Genomic DNA, 15,214 nt, shown 5'->3' with positions numbered 1-15,214 from the left:
CACAAATTATTCATATTCCTCCCATCTACAAAATACGCTCATTTCCATCCCAGGACCAACCCAAATCTTATCTCATTATAGAAACAGACTTCAATTCTGGGATCTCATGAGTTGTATCAAGTCTACAGACAGACAAGGCTGTTAAACTGCAGCTGCTCTTGATCCAGGGACCCATAAACTAAAACATAAGTTATCAGACACCACGCACAAATAGTGAGAAGAACAGGATAACTGCCACAGACACACCCAGGAAAGAATGAAAGGCCCAGGGCCAGGCACTGACCCATAGCAGTTCTGAAATCTAGCAAGGCGTATATTGCATATATTGAATGTGATCTGATTCTGCTCTCCGGGATGGTTTCCTAACCCGTTATTCTTTGTGGCTCTTGGCTCTGCACTCTGGCAGAAGCGAAGAAACACCCCAGCCTCTCTGATATTCTTCGAGGTCGCGTACAATGATGGGTAGTTGCAGACATGCAGCAGTGAGCTTGGCCTCACTCTCTTCTTCTCTCATCTGGACGCTTGGTTCTTGTTCCCCCGAGATGGCAACTACACAGAGAAACAACTTTCTTTCTCCAGCTCCTTTGACAGTCACTCTTTGGCAACTGTGTATGCCAGCATTCATGGATTCCCACACAAACTCTGACCTGTCCATTCTTGATGGTGCTTCAGGAAGGCTGGTTAGTGACTTTTCTGTGACTTCCAACTTCCCCTTGTAGAATTTTCCTTTCACAGCTCCTCCTACATTTGTGTAAGGTTTAATTCCAATAATAAAGTCCTTATTCCACAATGCATCTTACATACAACCTGTTACTGCATTTAATCTTCATCACAGCTGTACAAGTTATAGACATCCCCATTTTACAGACAAGGACACTGAGGCTCAGAGAAGTTAGGACACTTTCCCATGACTTCACAGCTAAAATATGTCAGAGCTCAGATTTGACCTCAGATTTATCTGATTCCCAAGCCTATGCATGTAATTCCTATTCTCCATCTACTGGGAGAAAAGGGATGGGAACAGTGGTGTGCTGCTAAAATTGTTTCTGAAGAAAAATGGATCCTGATAGACCTATTTCAATGGTATGGTATTCCCATCAAGCTAATTTCAAGGTACCAATAGTTTACAAGTTGGCTTACAACATTTCTGAAAAGCTGACACTCTCATGAGCTGGTATGAAGTAGCTTCTGCCCACCATGGTATAGGGATCTAGGAAAACAAAAAAGGTCTTCAATAAGGAAATGTAATCATAGTTAACAAAAGTTGGGTAAGGTGGTTCTTCGGGTGTCTCATCCATGTGCATGCTACCTGATTTCCAAGTGCTAGCACTTTCATCTCTTTGCCTGTGGCCTTTCTATTCTGCCCACTCACATAGCAAATCAGAAGCTCTGAAAAATTAATACCCATATCAGCATCCCTCAATCAACAAGTGATAAAAATTAATGTGTAAACATCCAGCTCTCTTGTCCTTCATATGGGATAACTCTGAGAGGTGTATTCTTCACTAACACTCCTAGCTACCCAGTGGAAGTAAGCTGTAGTTACCCTCAGTGATAACTTGCTTTATAAGGTATTCTCTGTTGGCCTCCCTGGGACCACCTTCCAAAGGTACTACTTATGCTCCAATCCTTGCCTGCTTCTGGAAAATCCAAATCAAAACAAATGACTACTGTTTTTTGAACGTCTGTGGACCAGACAAACACTGTACTAGGTACTTACGTTACATGTCTTTATATGAATCTTCATAGCACCTTATGAGGCAAGTATAACACCCAATTCTAAAAATATGGAAATATGGATCCAAGAGTTTAATTAACTTTATGCAGGTCACATAGCTGGCAGGGCAAATAGCAGAGCTGATATTTAAACTATGATTGATTGCAATGTCTCTTTTCTTTCCACTAAACCATGCAGCCACTCTCGCCAAGGAGGTTGGACTAACACAGGTGAAACAATAAAAGAACAATTAACTGCTAAGCTGACATATTGTATTGAACACTTCTGGGCAAAAGTGTCATCATATGTATGTTCCACAATTACTTCCTAAAATTCTCTTTTGTTGTGCCATCAACTTGAAAAATAAGGCCATGGACAAATATTAGGAAATTCAATTTTTCATAGATTTTCTTTCTCCTCTATCACTGCTTCATACAAATTAGGTACTGAAATAAAACTGAGCGGATAGCATAGCAGAATATACCATAAGGAAAATGCATATGAGGAAAATATGTTCCCTGGATGTATTTTTTGGCCCACATAGCATCTGAAAGAACAGATATGTCATAAAATACCAACTAAGTCTCTATTGATTTTGTAAGTCGATACAAAGTATTAGAAGATCAAACAACACAGCATCCAGAGTGCTGAATTCGGAATAGGCTCATCAGCTAGGAAACTTAAACAAAGGGAAGATTTAGCAATACATTTAAGAGGCAAAAAATTGAGTGTGGGAATTTAAGATTTGTCAATGCTACAGCTAAATCACCAAAACAGATTTTAATATTTAACAACGGCTTGCTGACCTCAAGTAATTTAGATAGTTGCTCTGCAATATTTCCCACTAAGAAGCTCTTGGATGCTGAAATTCTTAGCACTGCACGAAGGCTTGGCAGATGCTGGTGGAAACAAATATAAATCCAACTCTAATTTAATCAGTATTTTGCAGAGTTGATTTCTTACATTTAATTATCTGCTCTGACAATATGCACAGAAAGAACACTCTGGAATTTGGAATGGGGTAAGAGTTCTTGCCCCAAGTCTGGCTCTATATAGTTCTGTGGCTGCCAAGTAGTACTTTAACCTCTCTGGTTAAATGATGCTCTCAGTTAAATGGTGCTCTACAAGATGACTTGCCACCCTAGTCAGTGATTCTATGGCTGAAGCCCTTTTTTCAATTAAATTCCTATTCATGTAATTAACATAAATCACATTCCAGCATTTCTAAAAGCAATCCTCATCAATGCTCTGCAGAACTGTCAATTCCTATAATGTTTCAGGACCTCCATGGTAGTGGCTCAGGGGAGGAACTGATGGAGATGATAAGCAGGTGAGCCTGTTTTATCTCAAAAGCGTCTCTATACTGTTTTGCTTAAACAGAGCTCCTAGGCATGAATGAATGAAGGAACACTTTGGCTTCAAATTACAATATGACTGATTGACTTTTGGCAGCCATTACTTTCCCTTCTTTAAAAAGTGGAGAACTTATCTACTAAGCCTCTTGCCATGGGACACTTCATCAGCAGACCTGAGACCCAGCTTTACACACATTTGTCTTTGGCAACTGCACTCCCCCAAGACAGTGCCAGTGTCAAGGGCAGTCACTAAAGCAGCCAATTTCATTTGTTTCAAGGCTATTTGTAGCACAATTACATGTATGACCCTCAGGTATACTGAGAAAATATAGTACTGACATACCTTGGAGATATTGCTGGTTCAGTTCCAGACAACCACAATGAAGCGAATATCAAATAAAGCGAGTCATGTGAATTTTTTGGTTTCCCAGTGTGTATAAAAGTCATGTTTACCCTACACTCTAAACAAAGGGAGGATTTAGCAATATATTTGAGGCAACAAATGAAGTGTGAAAATTTAAGATCTGTCAGTGCTACAGCTACAGTTAAGTGTGCAATAGCATTATCTCTAAAACAAACAAACAAAAACCCACTTAACTAAAAATACTTTATTGCTAAAAAATGTTAACCATCACCTGAGCCTTCAGTGAGTCCTAATCTTTTTGCTGGTGGAGGGTCTTGCCTGGATGTTGATGCTGCTGGCCGATCAGGGCGGTGGCTGCTGAAGGTTGGGGAGGCTGCGGCAGTTTCTTAAAACAAGACAGCAGTGAAGTTTGCCACATCAATTGACTCTTCCTTTCGTGAATGATTTCTCTATAGCATGCAGTGCTGTTTGATAGCATTTGACCCACAGCAGAACTTCTTTCAAAATTGGAGTCAAACCTCTCAAACCCTCAACTAAAGTTATTCTAAATCCTTTGTTGCCATTTCAGCAAGCTTCAAAGCATCTTCACCAGGAGTAGATTCCATCTCAAGAAACCACTTTCTTTGCTCAGCCATAAGAAGCAACTCCTCATCTGTTCAAGTTTTATCATGAGATGCAATAATTCAGTTCCATCTTCAGGCTCCACTTCTAAGTCTAGCTTTCTTGCTGTTTCCACCACATCTGCAGTGACTTCCTCCACTGAAGTCTTGAACCCCTCAAAGTCACCCATGAGGGTCAGAATCAACTTCTTTCAAACTCCTGTTAATGTTGATATTTTGACCTCTTCCCATGAATCATGAATGTTCTTCATGGAATCTAGAACGGTGAATCCTTTCCAGAAGGTTTTTAATTGACTTTGCCCAGATCCATCAGAGGAATTCCTATCTATAGCCTTACTAAATGTATTTCTTAAATAATAAGACTTGAAAGTTGAAATGACTCCTTGATCCATGGGCTGCAGAATGGATGTCGTGTTAGCAGGCATGAAAACATCATTAATCTCTTTGTACATCTCCATCAAAGCTCTTGGGTAACTAGGTGCCTTGTCAACGAGCAGTAATATTTTGAAAGGAATCTTTTTTTCTGAGCAATAGGTCTCAATCATGGGCTTAAAACATTCAGTAAACCATGTTGCCAACAGATGTGCTGCATCCAGGCTTTTCTGTTCCATTCATAGAGCACAGGCAGGGTAGATTTAGCATAATTCCTAAGGGCCATTTTTCAAAATGGTAAATTTCAAAATGGTAAATGATTTTGGTTTCAATGTAAAGTCACCAGCTGCATTAGCCCCAAACAAGAGAGTCAGCCTGTCCTGGAGATCAACTTCCTCCCCACAAATACATCAGAAATACATATACATGTGGAACAACTCCTACAGAACACCTACTGAATGCTGGCAGAAGACCTCAGACTTCCCAAAAGGCAAGAAACTCCTCACGTACCTGGGTAGGGCAAAAGAAAAGAGAAAAAACAGACAAAAGAATAGGGACATGACCTGCACCTCTGGGAGGGAGCTGTGAAGGAGGAAAAGTTTCCACACACTAGGAAGCCCCTGCACTGGCGGAGACGGGGGGTGGGCAGGGGGGAAGCTTCAGAGCCACAGAGGAGAGCGCAGCAATAGGGCTGCAGAGGGCAAAGCAGAGAGATTCCCTCACAGAGGATCGGTGCCTACCAGCACTCACCAGAATGAGAGGCTTGTCTGCTCACCTGCCGGGGCGGGTGGGGCCTGGGAGCTGAGGCTCGGGCTTCAGAAGTCAGACCCCAGGGAGAGGACTGGGGTTGGCTGCATGAACACAGCCTGAAGGGGGCCGTGCACCACAGCTAGCCAGGAGGGGGTCCGGGAAAAAGCCTGGACCTGCCTAAGAGGCAAGAGACCATTGTTTCGGAGTGCGTGAGGAGAGGGGATTCAGAGCACCACCTAAACAAGCTCCAGAGATGGGTGCGAGCCGTGGCTATCAGCGCGGACACCAGAGACGGGCATGAGACACTAAGGCTGCTGCTGCAGCCACCAAGAAGCCTGTGTGCGAGCACAGGTCACTATCCACACCTCCCCTCCTGGTAGCCTGTGCAGCCCGCCACTGCCAGGGTCCTGTGATCCAGGGACAACTTCCCCGGGAGAACACATGGTGCGCCTCAGGCTGTTGCAATATCATGCCGGCCTCTGCCACCACAGGCTCGCCCCGTATTCCGTACCTCTCCCTCCCCCTGGCCTGAGCGAGCCAGAGCCCCCTTATCAGCTGCTACTTTAACCCCGTCATGTCTGAGCAAAGAACAGACGCCCTCAGGCGACCTACACACAGCGGCGGGGCCAAATCCAAAGCTGAACCCCAGGAGCTGTGCGAACAAAGAAGAGAAAGGGAAATCTCTCCCAGCAGCCTCAGGAGCAGCAGATTAAATCTCCACAATCAACTTGATGTACCCTGCATCTGTGGAATACCTGAGTAGACAACGAATCATCCCAAAATTGAGATGGTAGACTTTGGGAGCAACAATATGTATATTTTTCCTTTTTCTCTTTTTGTGAGTGTGTATGTGTATGATTCTTTGTGTGATTTTGTCTGTATAGCTTTGCTTTTACCATTTGTCCTAGGGTTCTGTCTGTCCATTTTTTTGTCTGTTTTTTTCTTTTTGTTTTTTTCTTGTTTCTTTTGTTTTTTGTTTTTAGTACAGCTTTAGTGCTTGTTATCATTGGTGGATTTGCTTTTTGGTTTGGTTGCTCTCTTTTTTCTATCTTTTTAAATTACTTTTAAATTTTTTTATTTTTAAAAATTATTTATTTTTTATTTTAAGAACTTTATTTTATTTTATTTTTTTCTTTCTTTTTTTCTCCCTTTTCTTCTGAGCCATGCTTGGTGCTCCGGGCAGGTGTCAGGCCTGTGCCTCCGAGGTGGGAGAGCCGAGTTCAGGACATTGGTCCACCAGAGATCTCCTGGCTCCACGTAATATCAAACGGCAAAAGCTCTCCCAAAGATCTCCATCTCAACGCTAAGACCCAGCTCCACTGAACGACCAGCAAGCTACACTGCAGGACACCCTATGCAAAACAACTACCAAGACAGGAACACAACCCCACCCATTAGCAGAGAGGCTGCCTAAAATCTTAATAAGGTCACAGACACTCCAAACACACCACCGGATGCGGTCCTGCACACCAGAATGACAAGATGCAGCCTCATCCACCAGAACACAGGGACCAGTCCCCTCCACCAGGAAGCCTACACAACCCACTAAACCAACCTTAGCCACTGGGGGCAGACATCAAAAACAAAGGGAACTACGAACCTGCAGCCTGCAAAAAGGAGACCCAAACACAGTAAGTTAAGCAAAATGAGAAGACAGACAAACATACAGCAGATGAAGGAGCAAAGTAAAAACACACCAGACCAAACAAATGAAGAGGAAATAGGCAGTGCACCTGAAAAAGAATTCAGAGTAATGATAGTAAAGATGATCCAACATCTTGGAAATAGAATGGAGAAAATAAAAGAAATGTTTAACAAAGACCTAGAAGAACTAAAGAGCAAGCAAACAATGATGAACAACACAATAAATGAAATTAAAATATACTCTAGAAGGAATCAATAGCAGAATAACTGAGGCAGAAGAACAGATAAGTGACCTGGAAGATAAAATAGCGGAAATAACTACTGCAGAGCAGAATAAAGAAAAAAGAATGAAAAGATTTGAGCACAGTCTCAAGAGACCTCTGGGACAACGTTAAACACACCAACATCCGAATTATAGGGGTCCCAGAAGGAGAAGAGAAAAAGAAAGGGACTGAGAAAATATTTGAAGAGATTATAGTAGAAAATTTCCCTGACATGGGAAAGGAAATAGCCAACCAAGTCCAGGAAGTGCAGAGAGTCCCATACAGGATAAACCCAAAGAGAAACATGCTGAGACACATAGTAATCAAATTGGCAAAAATTAAAGACAAAGAAAAATTATTGAAAGCAGCAAGGGAAAAACAACAAATAACATAAAAAGGAACTCCCATAAGGTTAACAGCTGATTTCTCAGCAGAAGCTCTACAAGCCAGAAGGCAGTAGCAGGATATACTTAAAGTGATGAAAGGGAAGAACCTACAACCAAGATTACTCTATCCAGCAAAGATCTCATTCAGATTCGACAGAGAAATCAAAAGCTTTACAGACAAGCAAAAGCTAAGAGAATTCAGCGCCACCAAACCAGCTCTACAACAAATCTACAAACAATAAATGCTGGAGCGGGTGTGGAGAAAAGGGAACCCTCTTGCACTGTTGGTGGGAATGTAAATTGATACAGCCACCATGGAGAACAGTATGGAGTTTCCTTAAAAAACTAAAATTAGAACTACCATATGACCCAGCAATCCCACTACTGGGCATATACCCTGAGAAAACCATAATTCAAAAAGAGTCATGTACCACAATGTTCACTGCACCTCTATTTACAATAGCCAGGACATGGAAGCAACCTAAGTGTCCATCGACAGATGAATGGATAAAGAAGATGTGGCACATATATACAATGGAATATTACTCAGCCATAAAAAGAAACAAAATTTAGTTATTTGTAGTGAGGTAGATGGACCTAGAGTCTGTCATACAGAGTGAAGTAAGTCAGAAAGAGAAAATCAAATACCGTATGCTAACACATATATATGGAATCTAAAAAAAAAAAAGGTTATGAAGAACCTAGGAACCTATGAAGAACCTATGAAGAACCTATTCCTGGCAGGACAGGAATAAAGACACAGACAGAGAGAATGGACTTGAGGACATGGGGCGGGGGAAGGGTAAGCTGGGACGAAGTGAGAGAATGGCATGGATTAATATATACTACCAAATGTAAAATAGATAGCTAGTGGGAAGCAGCCGCATAGCACAGGGAGATCAGCTCAGTGCTTTGTGACCACCTAGAGGGGTGCCATAGGGAGGGTGGGAGGGAGATGCAAGAGGGAGGGGATATGGGGATATATGTATATGTATAGCTGATTTGCTTTGTTATAAAGCAGAAACTGACACACCATTGTAAAGCAATTATACTCCAATAAAGATGTTAAAAAAAATAAAATAAAGTGAAAGACTTGGGACTCTTCTTTTCACTTGAACACTTGGAGGCCATTGCAGGGTTATTAATGGCAGAAGTTCAGCATTGCTGTGTCTCAGGGAATAGGGAGGCCCAAGGAGAGGGAGAGAGATGGGGAAGAGCAGTCAGTGGAGCAGCCAGAACTCACACATTCATCAATTAAATTCACCATTTTATATGGGCATGGTTCCTGGTGCTGAAAAACAATTACAGTAGTAACTTCAAGGCCCATTAATCACAGATCACCATAAAATATATAATAATAATAATAGAAAATTTAAAAATATTGTGAGAGTTACCAAAATGTGATATAGAGACATGACATGAGAAAATACTGTTGGAAAAATGGCGCCAGTAGACTTGCTCAACACAGGGTTGCCACAAACCTTCAATTTGTAAAAAAACACAGTATCTGGGAAGTGCAATAAAGCAAAGTATAATAAAACAAGGTCTTCTTGTATCTTTATTTTGTTCTCTAATTGATCTTACCTTCCCCATGAGTCTCCACTGATGGAAGGAGTTGACAAAACTTCCTCTATTTAATCCAATCTGGTTAAAATGTGGTCAGCTATGATAAATTAAACAGTCCCTTTAGGCAATGCTCAGTTTTACAATGCTCAATAAAAATGCTTGATCTCTCAGATTTTCACTCCCCTGTCTCCATATATTCTTTCTGGTGGCTTCTAGGTACATGGGGAGGAAAGCATTATGTTACTCAACTTCAGGATGGTGTAAGAGTGGTGGGGTCCTTGGCTCCGTGTAGGCTCCCAGGCACCTTTGTCTCTGGCAATCTCACTTATCTACATCTCTACTTCTCTCCCACCTGGCAGTCATGGCTGAGGCATACTTGTGGTCTCTTCTCTCTCATCGTGGTCAGATACTGGGGGTGCTCCCTGGCTAAGACGGACTCACCTTGGCTGTTGGTAATGATACAGACCCCTCTGGGCTTATGCCACATTCTTCATCAGCTCCCTAATAGAGCAGGTTTATCCTACTGTTCCTACCTTCATCCTCATCAGAGAGAGACCCTTGGGAGGATCAACGGTACTCTAGCCAGCTACCTTCCTCTGAGGAAAAGAGAGTCTTTCTGAGTCACCTCCAGCTCCTGAAGAGCTAAGTCCAGCCTCTCTCTCTCTATCCACCTCAGTGAGCCATCACTTTTTGCTCTGAAGAGGTTGCAAGGTGGTCTCCTCCAAGAGAAGTTGGTAAAGATCTCTGTTGTTCAATGTTTCCATTAAATTACCATGTAAATGATCTACTGCCCCTCACTGTCCCTTGGCTTTGATCTCAAGTAACATGAAATAGAGACAAGTCTTTCAGCACTGACCTATCTTGCTTCAGTCTCTTTTTCTGTACCCATTATCTCTTCAGGTCTTAAGTGGAGATTTTTTCATTGAAGATTTTTACATTAAAAATTCTCTTTTTTGACCCTAGCTTTATGGATAACCTTTAAAGGTGCACAAGGGGATCTTCTCTGTACTATGGACAAAACTCCATGATTTTTGCCTCCTAGGTTTAGTAGATCATGTTCAAGGGGAAATAAAAGAATTTAAAGGGGACTTCCCTGATGGTCCAGGGGTTAAGACTCCGTGCTTCCACTGCAGGGGGCACAATTTCCATCCCTGGTTGGGGAACTAAGATCCGCATGCTGTGTAGCGTGGCCAGAAAAAATTAAAAGAATATAGAAAGTCCTATCTGAAGGCAATAGTCTGTCCTGCAAAACTGTTGTTTTGCTTTGAAACTCTTATTTTGACCATAGTAATCTAAACAGTAATTGTCTTTCTCTTTGCATTCTACCCGCAAAGGTCACAATCTCTCTCAGGCAGACATCAACTTGCAGAGAATAGCAGGTACTCAGAAACAGCAGAAGAAAAGCACAGTAATATATTTTTGAAATATCATACACATGGAAATGCCCTAAAATTGGATTTTGGTGAAGGCTGCACAACTCTGTACATTTACTAAAAATTGAATTGCACAAACAGGTGAATTATATATGTAAAGACCTAAAGACCTATGTAAATCATACCTCAATAAAGCTCTTAAAAAATCATGTGCATTGTAAAGAGGAGTGAAGAACAGTTGCCCAGCCTCCTGTAAGCTGTACTACAGACCTCTTAGTAGTGAAACCAAGCAGGACCCTGTGGTGCTCCTGGGCATGGAAGCCTTTCTGTGCCCCACGTTCCTTGTTTATAGGGAAGAGACTCCAGCCTCCTTGACCTTCCCTGAGTTCCAAAGGGCAGATTCGAAAAGTTGTCAATCAGGGAAGGAAGGGGATGGAGAGATAAGAGAGGAACAGCCAAGAAACAGTAGTGCAGCCTTGGGGTAGGGTCCTGGTTCCACCTCAAGGGATACACAGAACAGTATCTTTGAGCTCTTTTTAGAACAAAAACCCCCAACAAATGGAAGATGGTAGCATTCTTCATTCCAGAGAAGACCACCTAAGGCCAGATTAAAGGAACCAGAGAACCTCATCAAGAGACCACCTGAGGCCAGATTAAAGGAGTGCAGGCACTGCACACACCCTAATCTTATCAGCAACCCCATACCCTTGAACTACTGCTATAAAACTCCTCACCAAATCCTCCCAGGTTGGGACACACAGTTTTCAAGGGTAAAACTTTGCCCACTGTGTCCCCTTTTGCCTGGCAAAGCAATAAAGTTATTCTTTTCTACTACTTCACCCCAAACTCTGTCTCTGAGATTCAATTCAGCACCAGTGCACAGAGGCCAAGTTTTCAGCATCAGTAGGGCAGCTGATGGGAGTAGTGTAAATAAAGCAAGTAAGGCAAGAACATGCAGGAATTGACCTTTTCATAAGGGTTAGAGACCAGTCATACTCCCAGTGCAGTTCAGTGAGTAGAAAGCTATAATTTTCCCTTAAACTGGGACTTACCAACTATGTTTACATGTGTATCTCTTGAGCAATAAAATGTTATCCGTTTCTTCAAATTGTAAGCATGAACTGTAATTATTCATGCATATGTTTACATAAAAATATGTTTTCATCTACAAACACTCTATATGGAAGCTTCTTATCTGGCAACATCGAACATCCAGAACTACACAAGAATACAAGAAATGCAAGATAAATAAATAGAACAATGTCAACGTGACAGGTACTTATAAACTCTTCTCATAGACCTCTTCACACCTCATTCAGAGGCAATCTGCTTTCTATCATGGACAATTCCAACCTTTTGTAAGCTAAAAAAACCAAGATGAAATAATTACCAAACTTATTAAAAACAATAAACTGGAGTAAGTGCAGCAAATGGTGATTAAAAATGCTACTAAGATTTATTAGGAGAAAGAAAATATAGCAGACACTCATGGGAAACCGTGATGAGGAAGACAGCAGCAGGATAAAAGAAGATGCTAGAATTCAAGAACAGCAATCTGACATCGTTCAATGAAGGGACAAAGAAACAGGTGGACACATCTCAGCTCCTGAGAATGTTATAATATTATTCAGTGCTCACAATGGCAATGCCAAAATACACAAAGAAGGTTAAATTCTTAAATTATTTTATAAATTTTTCTATCCTTAAAAGTATTTTTGTTTGTTTGTTTTTAAATTGGGTATTCCTTTTTTGTTGCGGTAACAAAACACATAGCATAAAATTTACCATCCTAATCATTTTTAATTATACAGCTCACTATGTTAAGTATATTTACATTCTTGTGAAACAGACCTCCAGAATTTTTCATCTTGAAAAACTGAAACTCTATGCCCATTAAATACTTCCCATTCCCTCTATTCCCCCAGCCATTGGTAACCACCATTCTACTTTCCATTTGATATAAGTGGAATTATACAGTATTTGTCTGTTCGTGCCCGGCTTCTTTCACTTAGCATAATGTCCTTAAGGTTCATACATGTTGGAGCATGTGACACGATTTCTATCATTTTTAAGGCTAAATAATATTCTCTTGAATGTATATAGCATATTTTGTATATCCATTCATCCACTGATGGATATTTGGGTTGCTTCCACCTGTTGGCTATTGTGAATAGTGCTGCTATAAACATGGGCATCTCTTTAAGACCTTGTTTTCAATTATTTGGGATATTTATCCAGAAGTGGAATTACTGGTAGTTTCATTTTTCATCTTTTGAGAAACCTCCCTACTGTTTTGCACAGCAGTTACACCATTTTACAATCCAACCAACAGTGTACAAGAGTTTGTTCCAGGACCTGCGCGCAACCGCACCTCGCCGAGCCGTGCGCAGCCATGCTCTCCGTCCGCGTCCCGCTCGCCACCATCGCTGACCCGCAGCAGCAGCATCCCCTCCAGCTCTCGCCTGTGAAGGGGCTCAGCCTGGCGGACGAGGAGAACACTCCCCCGTCCCTCAGCGGGACCCGCGTACTGGCCAGCAAGACCGCGAGGAGGATCTTCCAGGAGCCCGCCGAGCCGAACCCTAGGCTATCTGCCCCCAGTGTGGAGGAGGAACCACTTCTGAAAGAAAACCCCCGCCGCTTTGTCATCTTTCCTATCGAATACCATGATATTTGGCAGATGTATAAGAAAGCTGAGGCTTCCTTTTGGACAGCTGAGGAGGTGGACCTTTCCAAGGACATTCAGCACTGGGAGGCCCTGAAGCCCGAGGAGAGAGATTTCATTTCGCATGTTCTGGCTTTCTTTGCAGCAAGTGATGGCATAGTAAATGAAAACTTGGTGGAGCGGTTTAGCCAAGAAGTTCGGATTACGGAAGCCCGTTGTTTCTAGGGCTTCCAAATTGCCATGGAAAACATCCATTCTGAAATGTATAGTCTCCTCATTGACACTTACATTAAAGATTCCAAAGAAAGGGAATTTCTCTTCAACGCTATTGAGACAATGCCTTGTGTAAAGAAGAAGGCAGATTGGGCCTTGTGCTGGATCGGGGACAAAGAGGCGACGTATGGAGAACGTGTCGTAGCCTTTGCCGCAGTGGAAGGAATCTTCTTTTCTGGTTCTTTTGCATCGATATTCTGGCTCAAAAAACGAGGTCTGATGCCCGGCCTCACATTTTCCAATGAACTTATTAGCAGAGACGAGGGTTTACACTGTGACTTTGCCTGCCTGATGTTCAAACACCTGCTACACAAACCTTCGGAGCAGAGAGTCAAAGAAATAATCGTCAGTGCAGTTAGGATAGAACAGGAGTTCCTCACGGAGGCCCTGCCAGTGAAGCTCATTGGGATGAATTGCACTTTGATGAAGCAGTACATCGAATTCGTGGCAGACAGACTTATGCTGGAGCTGGGTTTTAGCAAGGTTTTCAGAGTAGAAAATCCATTTGACTTTATGGAGAATATTTCACTGGAAGGGAAGACTAACTTCTTTGAGAAGAGAGTAGGCGAGTATCAGAGGATGGGAGTGATGTCCAGTCCGACAGAGAATTCCTTTACCTTGGATGCTGACTTCTAAGTGAACTGAAGATGTGCTCTTATTTTGCTGATTTTTCTTTTTTTCCTTCTCATCAAAAGAGAAAAAAATCAGCTACTTGAACTGTATTAACCAGCTACACCATAAATCGCCCATAATGTTCATTAATGGTATGTTTAAAACTGTGTAGCTACCTCAAAATCAATCCTGTTAATGCTAGTGGGGTCACCTAGATTGAAAGCGTAGACAGAAGCTACTGGGATTCTTACGAAAGATCTTGTCCATGTTTGGCGTTTGCAAGCAGCCTGGCTGTGCATGACTTCACCCTGGCTCTTAACAGCACCTTCCTTGGCCTCAAAGTGTGGGGAGTCAAGCAAGTTTGATCCAGCAGGATTAAACAGTTACTACCACAAGGCAGTAGGAAGACATCAGACTCACTGCTTCAGATTTTAAAGCAGATTTTAAAGTTTACTTATGATTTGTATATAAAACTGGCACTTTACACACAAATAAACATAGTTTGTACTGTCAGGGTGAAGGCTTGATTTAACCTAAATTTGTTGGTTTCTACACCAAATACAAAAAGTATTCTGTTTACCACTAACGGGAGCCAATTCAAGATTTACTAGGTGATCAAAGTAGGTTAAGCCTGTGTAAACTAAGGGTGTTATTTTTATTCTTTCTTTTCTTTGATGAATTGAAGAGCTTTTTAACTCAATCCTGTGCACACTTAGGTATCAGTATCAGCCAGGTGGTGCCACATAGAACACAGGTTGGTTTTGGGTTCTGTAGCCCATGTTGAGTATTGCGGGATAAGAGATGTGGAGAAAGGAGACTCTTAACTTAGGTCATTAGGAACTGAAGTGTGATCCGGACTCACTGTGGGTAACCTGGGAGTGCATGAGGGGCGGTATCATTTAATTTCTCAAATTGTATGTCCCCCAACTTCAAGTTAGTATGAAAGATCCTTGAAGAGTCTTCCTAGCTGGGATCCAAGATATTAACTTTGTAAATTGGTTTTCAAATCATCCTTGAATGAAAGGACCCACGTAAGATCTTTCTCCTATTAAGTGGTAAAATCAGGACTGAAACTGCTTCTCCTAAAAGTTGAGTGTTTATTCTGGTTTTGTTTAATTAGTGTGTAAGTAGGTACTGTTGACTTAACCATTTGTACTTTACTTTTAAGTTAGAAAGTTGTTCTACTATATTTTTTTTATATCATATCTGTAGTTCATACTTTGAAATAATTACCCAGTATTATTTTGCAGTTCATAA

The 15,214-nt window shown here is 41.7% G+C and overlaps 1 pseudogene; it reads left to right on the top strand.

Annotated features, from left to right (window-relative positions):
* Positions 1-12,771: 12,771 nt before the first annotated feature.
* LOC137773934 (ribonucleoside-diphosphate reductase subunit M2 pseudogene) lies at positions 12,772-14,470 on the top strand (annotated as a pseudogene).
* Positions 14,471-15,214: the final 744 nt, after the last annotated feature.

Source organism: Eschrichtius robustus, chromosome 12 (assembly GCF_028021215.1).
Source record: "Eschrichtius robustus isolate mEscRob2 chromosome 12, mEscRob2.pri, whole genome shotgun sequence".
NCBI classification, from domain to species: Eukaryota; Metazoa; Chordata; class Mammalia; order Artiodactyla; family Eschrichtiidae; genus Eschrichtius; species Eschrichtius robustus.
Note: the sequence above shows the minus strand (reverse complement) of the source record. Positions and strands in the feature narration are given on the sequence as shown.